The following is a 10,465-nucleotide window of genomic DNA, read 5'->3' on the forward strand; positions in this document are numbered from 1 at the left end:
TGTATATATATGGATAGGGAAATGGATAGGTAGTCTTTCAAGTCCCCAAATCAATAAATATTAATTAGTATAGTTATGCTGCTCTTCGATCATCATTGCCTTGGCCATCTCACACAGCACTTAAGTGCATGATCTGAGATGTCAGTTAGATTTCAGTTACATGTTCTTCAATATTTCTGTTTTAGAATGTACTCCTTTCGTTTGTTTACCCATCTGTAAAATGAAGATAATATAAGTGCTTGCCTTTTTGTATTGCTATAAAGATTAGTGCTGAATATCACTGTTGTTGTTTTGCTTATTTTTTGTGCATTTATTTTTAATTAATTAATTGTTGCTACATTGCCACTTTATTGTTGTGTGTGGGCTTTCTCTAGTTGTGGCAAGCTGGGACTACTCTTTGTGGTAGTGTGTGGGCTTCTCACTATGATAGCTTCTCTTGTTGAGGAGCACAGGCTCTAGGCACTTAGGCTTAAGTAGTTGTGGTATGTGGGCTCCATAGTGTGGCAAACAGCCTTAGTTGCTCTGCATAATGTGGAATCTTCCTGGACTGGGGTCAAATAGTGTCCCCTGCATTAGCAGTCACATTCTTAACCACTGGACTACCAGGAAAGCTTCATCACTATATTTTTTAATTTCTTCAATGCATTTTACTAGGATGAAATCTTATGAATACATATACAATAATCAAGCTTGTGAAACTAGGCTTCAATTTGGTTTTAATAAAACATCAAATATTTAAGAGTAGTCCTGGACTGTTTTTGATCTATAACAGCAGGGCCACAGAAGGGTACTCTGATGATGAAGAGGAGTTCTACAGCTGAATGAAGAAAGCCTCCCACCCATGCCACTCCCACTAACAGTCCACACAGCCACTGATTCATAATGGTCGTATAGTGCAAGGGCTTGCAGATGCCGCACAGGGTGATAGGCCATCAGAGTAAGTAGGATGACATCAGCACCTGCAAAGACATGTTCCCCAAGATCTGCATCATGCTTTCATTGAAAAGGCTGATTTTGTTTTCATAGAGTGAATATATGATCAGTTTGGAAATAGTGACACAGGAGTAGCAGGCATCAACAAAAGAGATATGGGCCAGGAACTATCACACAGGTTAACCTAATAAAGAGCTGGTGGTGATGGTGACCATAGTGAGCACATTTCCTATCATAGAGACAAGGTAGATGACCAAAAACACAACAAATATGATTTTCTGGTTCTTTGGATTTTGTGAGACCCCAGCAGAACAGATTCTGTCATGTTGTTTCTATTATACCTGTATCTCAGGTCATGATTAATTACACCAATATATGGCCTGGGCTTCTACTTGGATGAACAGGAAGAAGTACTTTAAGATTCTTTTGTGCTCAAGGCCATGTGTGCACTAACCTAGCTGTGACCCCAGCAATTTTTCCATTATATGAGACTGAGGGACAAAGAGGTCAGTATTTCACTGGTATTTAACAGCTATTTTATGCCTTCAGAGGATGGAAAGATGCAATTGCCTATATGGAAACTTTTTTCAGAATTCACATATAAGGCCTAGAATGACAGTAATCAAGCCACAAACTTACTGAATTCTAGAATCTCTGTGAGAAAGAAATGGCAACCAACTGCAGTACTTTTGCTGGGGAAATCCCATGGACAGAGGGGTCTGGTGGGCTACAGTCCATAGGGTCACAAAAACTCTGACTTGACTGAGTGAGAAAACCAACAGCAACATGATAACAAAACTAAGTTACAGAAATCATATGGCCATATCCAGGGGGAACTTGTAAAATAATTCAAACTCATGCTGCATTTTTATACAGATGAATTGTATTTTATACAGATGAATCCTACAATACAAAGCATTTACTAACCTACAGAGAAAATCAGATTTCTTAGTTAAGTGATCCATTTCCTAGTCTTGTTGATCTTTTAGAGACTTGGTTTGGTCTGAAAGCTCATGGTAGAAAATCACTCTCAAGAAAGGATTTATTCTACTTAAATTCAAGGCATAGTATAAAATTACTACAAAACAAGTTATGTGCTATTTAAACATATTAGAATGTTCATGAAAATCTAAATGTATGAATTTCCCAACAAAGATATCAAAGAAATTCAGGGTGGAAATAATAGATCTTTCAACAAATGCTGGATCAATATGATATCCACTTGCAAAAAAATGAACCTCAACAATACTTTACACTATACACTAATATTAACGCAAAATAAGTCTGTGAACTAGATGTAAAATCTAAAACCATAAAAATTCTAAAAGAAGTATTTTTATCATGAGGATATTGTTCAGTTGATAAGTCTTGGTGGACTCTTTGTGAATCCATGGACTGCAGTATACTAGGCTCCCATGTCCTTAGTGGGACAAACTCCAGAGGTTTGTTCAGATTCATCTCTATTGAGTCAGTGATGCTACCTAGCTATCTCATTCTCTGCTGTCCCCTTCTCTTTTTGCCTTCAATCTTTCCCAGGGTCAGGGTTTTTTCCAATGAGTTGTATTCTCGTATCAGGTGGCCAAAGTATTAGAGCTTCCCTGTCAGTCCTTCCAATGAATATTCAGGGTTGATTTCCTTTAGGATTGACTGGTTTGATCTTCTTAGTGTTCAAGGGACTTTAAAGAGTCCTCTCCAGCACCACAATTTGAAGGCAATAATTCTTTGGCCTTCAGCCTACTTCATGATCCAACTCTCACATCTGAACATGTCTACTTTAAAACCAAAGCTTTGACTGGACTTTTGTTGGTAAAGTGTGCCTCTGCTTTTTAATACATTGACTAGATTTGTTATAGCTTTCTTTCCAAGGAGAAAGTGTCTTTTATTTTCATGGCTATAGTCACCATCCACAATGACTTTGGAACCAAAGAAAATAAAATCTGTCACTGTTTTCATTGTTTACCCATCTATTTGCCATGAAGTGATGGGACCAGATGCCATAATTGTAGTTTTTTTTTTTTTTTTAATTTTATTTTTAAACTTTACATAATTGTATTAGTTTTGCCAAATATCAAAATGAATCCGCCACAGGTATACATGTGTTCCCCATCCTGAACCCTCCTCCCTCCTCCCTCCCCATACCATCCCTCTGGGTCGTCCCAGTGCATTAGCCCCAAGCATCCAGTATCGTGCATCGAACCTGGACTGGCAACTCGTTTCTTACATGATATTTTACATGTTTCAATGTCATTCTCCCAAATCTTCCCACCCTCTCCCTCTCCCACAGAGTCCATAAGACTGTTCTATACATCAGTGTCTCTTTTGCTGTCTCGTATACAGGGTTATTGTTACCATCTTTCTAAATTCCATATATATGCATTAGTATACTGTATTTATGTTTTTCCTTCTGGCTTACTTCACTCTCTATAATAGGCTCCAGTTTCATCCACCTCATTAGAACTGATTCAAATGTATTCTTTTTAATGGCTGAGTAATACTCCATTGTGTATATGTGCCACAGCTTTCTTATCCATTCATCTGCTGATGGACATCTAGGTTGCTTCCATGTCCTGGCTATTATAAACAGTGCTGCGATGAACATTGGGGTACACGTGTCTCTTTCCCTTCTGGTTTCCTCAGTGTGTATGCCCAGCAGTGGGATTGCTGGATCATAAGGCAGTTCTATTTCCAGTTTTTTAAGGAATCTCCAGACTGTTCTCCATAGTGGCTGTACTAGTTTGCATTCCCACCAACAGTGTAAGAGGGTTCCCTTTTCTCCACACCCTCTCCAGCATTTATTGCTTGTAGACTTTTGGATCGCAGCCATTCTGACTGGTGTGAAATGGTACCTCACAGTGGTTTTGATTTGCATTTCTCTGATAATGAGTGATGTTGAGCATCTTTTCATGTGTTTGTTAGTCATCTATATGTCTTCTTTGGAGAAATGTCTATTTAGTTCTTTGGCCCATTTTTTGATTGGGTCATTTATTTTTCTGGAGTTGAGCTGTAGGAGTTGCTTGTATATTTTTGAGATTAGTTGTTTGTCAGTTGCTTCATTTGCTATTATTTTCTCCCATTCTGAAGGCTGTCTTTTCACCCTGCTAATAGTTTCCTTTGATGTGCAGAAGCTTTTAAGGTTAATTAGGTCCCATTTGTTTATTTTTGATTTTATTTCCAATATTCTGGGAGGTGGGTCATAGAGGATCCTGCTGTGATGTATGTCAGAGAGTGTTTTGCCTATGTTCTCCTCTAGGAGTTTTATAGTTTCTGGTCTTACGTTTAGATCTTTAATCCATTTTGAGTTTATTTTTGTGTATGGTGTTACAAAGTGGTCTAGTTTCATTCTTTTACAAGTGGTTGACCAGATTTCCCAGCACCACTTGTTAAAGAGATTGCCTTTAATCCATTGTATATTCTTGCCTCCTTTGTCAAAGATAAGGTGTCCATATGTGTGTGGATTTATCTCTGGGCTTTCTATTTTATTCCATTGATCTATATTTCTCACCATTGCAACGGAAAGAATAAAATACTTAGGAATATATCTACCTAAAGAAACTAAAGACCTATATATAGAAAACTATAAAACACTGGTGAAAGAAATCAAAGAGGACACTAATAGATGGAGAAATATACCATGTTCATGGATTGGAAGAATCAATATAGTGAAAATGAGTATACTACCCAAAGCAATTTATAGATTCAACTCAATCCCTATCAAGCTACTAACAGTATTCTTCACAGAGCTAGAACAAATAATTTCACAATTTGTATGGAAATACAAAAAACCTCGAATAGCCAAAGCGATCTTGAGAAAGAAGAATGGAACTGGAGGAATCAACCTACCTGACTTCAGGCTCTACTACAAAGCCACAATTGTAGTTTTTTGAATGGTGAGTTTTAAACCAGCTTTTTCACTCTCCTCTTTCACTTTCAAGAGTCTCTGTAGCTCCTCTTCACTTTCTGCCATTAGAGTTGTATCATCTGCATATCTGAACTTGTTGATTTTTTTCTCCCAGGAATCTTGATTCCAGTTTGTGATTTGTCCAGCCCAGATTTCTCATGATCTACCTGCATATAAGTTGTACCAGCAGCTGGCAATATACAGACTTGACATACTCCTTTGTCAATTTTAAACCAGGGTGTTCTTCCATGTCCAATTCTGTGGCTCCTTGACCTGCATACAGATTTCTCAGAAGACAGATAAGATAGTCTGGAGGAGGGATTGGCTACTTACTCCAGTATTCTTGCTGTGAGAACCCCATGAACAGTAGGAAAAGGCAAAGGGATCTAAAGTTTGATCAATATTTATTAGATATGATATGAGAAGCACAAACCATAAAACTACCAAAAAAATTAAAGACTTTAAAAAATTAAAGAAAATTCACAAACTAAGGGAAAACTGTGTTTGTGTATAATGGATCAATCTTGCATAACATTTTATATACAAATACCTCATAGTTTGTATAATAAACATGACAAAACACATATGTTTGGAATACATAAAAATCATGAATAACTAAGTTAAAGATACTGACTCATTGAACATGAATCTGAACTATGGGAGACAGTGAAGGACAGGGAAACTGGTGTGCTGCAGTTCAGGAGTCGCAAAGAGTCAAACATGACTTGGTGACTGAACATAAAGATACTCAGAACTCATATTTTTAAATTGTGCAAATAATCTGAAAATAAATTTCCCAGTGAAAACATATACCCATAAAAATAGTTTCTAAAAATGCTCAAAATCATTAGTCATCAGGAAATGCAAACAAAAATTTCAGTAACTTATCACTTCATAACTCTTAGCATAAATAAATAGAAAATAATACATAGTGATCAGAATGTGGAAAGAAATTGTTTGATGTAGGCTTCCCTTCTTGTGCTTTAGATATCTCTCCAGAAGTTCAATATGTTCCATGCTGACCATCATACATGTTCCAGATATTAATCATCTGGATCCTATTAGAGTTTCTGTTTACTTCCATTACTCTCTGGTGAATGGGGAATAAAAGGTTTTTATTTCAGGCACTTTGAAAAGGTTTCCACTAATTTTATGCCCTCACTGCTCTAATGTACAAGCAATCAGTCCTAGATTTCCAGAAAGGATTAATATTGGTAAGAAAATAGAAGTTTTCTATTTAAGATGAGTCCACAGTTTAACTATACATCACAGGTACCCATGCTAGAAACATGACACCCTTTCTATCACATGCCATTAAATTTTCTTTGAAACCCAGATTCATATACAGATTGTGGACTCACATGATTTGGTTGCAAGTGCAGGGAATACAATTTCCCACTCTAGAATGGATGTTTCTCAAGTATGTCTCTCCAGAATACCTGCTTCTAAGCCAAAGCCATTCCATCAAAAGAAGTAATTAATTCCCAGAAGAGAAAAAGAAGCTACAAGACAAGGTCCTTGAATGTTTGTGGAAAACTGTTTAAATATCCATGCATTTTATGGACATTTTCATATATTTTTTTATTGTTGTTGTTATTTACCTCTCTAGAGCAAAGTTCATCAAGGGTAAATGAAACATTTGAAAGTGTATTCACCACACATTCATCATTCTGCCTATGGAACCAGAACCATGTATAGAAGATCATTTCTACATCAGGTTACGAGTGAATGCATTCTAAATTCAAGTCCAGGGTTTTCTGTAGAAAGTTTTAGAGGTTTATGCTAGGAGGAAACAGTTATACCCATAAAAAGACTTACAGAGAACTGTTGATTTGATACAAATTATCTGAACATTCACTTTTAAGTGTGCCATATTTTTCATATCAAAAGTTACCTATCCCAGTTCAGTTCAGTTCAGTTCAGTCACTCAGTCGTGTACGACTCTTTGTGACCTCATGAATCACAGCACGCCAGGCCTCCCTGTCCATCACCAACTCCCGGAGTTCACTCAGACTCATGTCCATTGAGTCAGTGATGCCATCCAGCCATCTCATCCTCTGTCGTCCCCTTCTCCTCCTGCCCCCACTCACTTCTAGCATCAGAGTCTTTTCCAATGAGTCAACATTTTGCATGAGGTGGCCAAAGTACTGGAGTTTCAGCTTTAGCATCATTCTTTCCAAAGAAATCCCAAGAAGGGGTCAATTGGAAGACAGGATTATTTCTAAAAACCCTGAAATATCACTAAGATGACCTAAGACCAAAAGGTAAGCCCTTCAATAGTGCCAATGCTTACCAAAGATGGTTATACTACTATTCTAATTGTTGTTACTTTACATATAAAGCAAACTTGATGTTCCAATATTTTAAAATAAAGTATTGGAATCGGAGCATTTCATCTTCAGGTTTTGTTCACAATATGGTTGGTAAATATCATTAACCTAACTTGACAGATGGAAAATTATGAAGCTCATAGAGATAAAAAATTTAGAAGATACAGCTCTCTAATACCAGATACAGTCCTTTTGCCATGAGATACTTGATTGATCATTTGAATGAAAAGAAAATTTAAATACTCTTCACACAGGAAATAAAAATAATGTGAATATTAAATGATGTAAATCATCATCTGTTTAGACCAACAGGAATATGAAGAACTCTTGGGATCAACCACAGTGTATAATATGGGTCTCTGTGGCTTCTTTAAAAGTAAAATTGGAGATGACCATTCTTCAGTTTACTGCATGGCTAAATGTCTCTTTGTATTGTTGCTCAAAATGTCTATTTTTCTTACAACGAGGTGTACAGACAGTCAAAAATAAGTGAAGGTCCTTTGTGTGTCCTCCATGATATGGTGAATATGTTCATATGTGTTTCTTCTATCAATTTTCATAACTGCTTCTAAGGTGGACTTCAATCTTCTCACTTGATTGTAGAGGAAACAAGATGTAAGGTGCCAGAAATATACTCAAGATCAAGAAGTTGCAAGTGGAGAAGGACCTGATAATATGGCCTTTCTGATTCTCAAAACAACATGATTCACTGCTGTGTCACCATTTTCAATGTCGTGTGGGAGAATCTGCAGGACTATTCATTTCAGGGGAATTCAAGAGGGAGAAATTAAAGTGAGGAAAATAAGATGAAATGAAACATCAGTGAAAGCAGTGTCACATAGTTATTGATATTAAAGAGTTCAATATATTATCCTGTGTGAGTATGGTGTGTGTGATTACATGTGTATTTGTGTGTTGATGAATTTTCCTCATAGATATGTTTCTGAAGTTATATTGAAGTAACTATAGTAATTATGATCTTATCAAAAGGAATTTACTAGTTAAACATTGTTTATTGTAGTATAAAAATCTAGACAATGGGTTAAGCATACAGAGAAAAAAATCTAATATTATTTGGATATTAAATATCTGCCTAACCTTGCACAAGAGCTTTAACTTTTCTAGGTTTCTATTCCTTAATGTGTAAAATAAGTACAAAATGACAGTAGTGATCAGATCACAAATTTGCAATGAGAATTGCAACCAATTTCTTCAAAGAAAAATTAGAGCACTGAGAACACTGAGGAAGTGTTCAGGAAGTTTTAGCAAATATTAGTATTACTATTATTTACATCTAATGTGATTTCCTGAGATTGTTTTTCATCTGCAAGAGGAATGAAATAATAATACACACATGTTGCTACCATGCCATGCATATAACAATCAATCATTAAAAGTATATTCATTAGTTATTATAAAGTCATTGGATTTAGGTGATATGCTTTATCAAATATATTGTGGTAGCTTCGGTATTCTGCCATTACTTACCATTCAATATCTATTAAACTTTAGGTCAACAATTACAAATATCTGGTATCAGGGTTTCTTTTCTCTGGCTTCTATCTCCATACAGAACCTCAACCAGCTTCATCGAGATCACACAAAGATCTTTACTAGAGTTAAAGCCAATATTCTCACTTTTTCAAACCTCTCTTTATCTTTACATTCATACTCTAAGTTACATTTACAGGTTGGCCATTTCCTAAAAATAAGAGAGAAGTTGCCCAGCTTTGAATGCATAGCCTCTGCATGCATTTTCTACCTCTCTCTTCAGGCTTAGCTGCCACTGTATGTGAAATTCACTGCTTCACCTTAGGCTGTGAGTCATCTCACATACACAGATAATCTCTGGCTTCTATCTGCATATTTTTCATGTCTGTACTTTAAAAAATCACCTTCCCCAGGAGACAATTTGAATAATTACTGTCTTTTCTTGAATGATTACTGTCTTTTTTTCTATCTCAGATAAATCATAAGAATCAAAACCCATAGAATTTAGGCATTCATTATTACATTGACAATATTAATTAATTCAAGGTTGAATTAATAAATTTTGACACTTTTTCAGGTAACATAATTAATCACAACCAGAGATACATAGATAACCAAAACAATGTGACAGAGTTCATCCTACTGGGACTCTCACAGGATCCAAAGATGCAGAATATCATATTTGTTGTGTTTCTGGTCATCTACATTGTCTCAATGATAGGAAACATGCTCACTACGGTTATCATCAAAGCCAGTCCACTGTTAAGGTCCCCAATGTACTATTTCCTGTCCCATCTCTCTTTTGTTGATGCCCACTATTCCTGTGTCATTACCCCTAAACTGATCATAGATTCTCTCTATGAAAAGAAAACCAGCCCTTTCAATGAATGCATGATGCAGATCTCTAGGGAACATGTCTTTGCAAGTGCTGATGTCATCCTGCTCACTGTAATGGCCTATGACTGCTACGTGGCCATCTGTAAGCCCTTGCACTACACGACTCTTATGAATTGGCGACTGTGTGGGCTGCAAGTGAGAGTGGCATGGGTGGGAGGCTTTATTCATTCAACCATATAGCTTGTCTTCATCATTAGATAACCTTTCTGTGGCCCTAACATCATAGATCACTGTATGTGTGACTTAATATTTTTGCTAGATCTGACCTGTACTGACACTCACATTCTAGGACTTTTTGTTCCTACCAACAATGGTTTCCTCTGTCTGTTAAATTTGCTCCTCTTGATTGGCTCCTATGTGGTCATTCTGCGTACCCTAAGGACCCATAGCTTGGAGGCCAGACACAAGGCCCTCTCTAACTGTGTCTCTCTCATCACAGCAGTTATCCTGTTCCTTGGGCCCTGCTTATTTGTGTACCTGAGACCAGCAGTTACTTTGCCTGTTGATAAATCAGTCGGTGTATTCTACAGTATAATAATTCCCATGTTAAATTCCTTAATCTATACCTTGAGAAATGACCAGATGAAAAATGCCATTAGGAAATTGTGTAGCAGAAAAGTGATTTCAGGTGATCAATAAAATGTCTGTGAAGCCCAAAGTTCAGTCAACTGATGCAAAAATATCATTGTTGGTGACCTCCAGCAACAATACCTATGAGATATAGGGGGAAAAAAATCCTTATAATCATAGATTCTGAAAGGGGAAAATAAGAAATGGATGCACACATGTATACCTGTGGCGGATTCATTCTGATATTTGGCAAAACTAATACAATTATGTAAAGTTTAAAAATAAAATAAAATTAGAAAAAAATAAAAAATAGAAATAAACATTATTTAATTGTAAAAAAAAAAAA

General features: G+C 36.4%; 1 pseudogene; it reads left to right on the plus strand.

The window, feature by feature from the left end:
* The first annotated feature begins 909 nt into the window (after positions 1 to 909).
* On the plus strand, positions 910 to 10,188 carry LOC139179041 (olfactory receptor 4C13-like; annotated as a pseudogene).
* Positions 10,189 to 10,465: the final 277 nt, after the last annotated feature.

Source organism: Bos indicus, chromosome 23, assembly GCF_029378745.1.
Source record: "Bos indicus isolate NIAB-ARS_2022 breed Sahiwal x Tharparkar chromosome 23, NIAB-ARS_B.indTharparkar_mat_pri_1.0, whole genome shotgun sequence".
NCBI lineage: Eukaryota > Metazoa > Chordata > Mammalia > Artiodactyla > Bovidae > Bos > Bos indicus.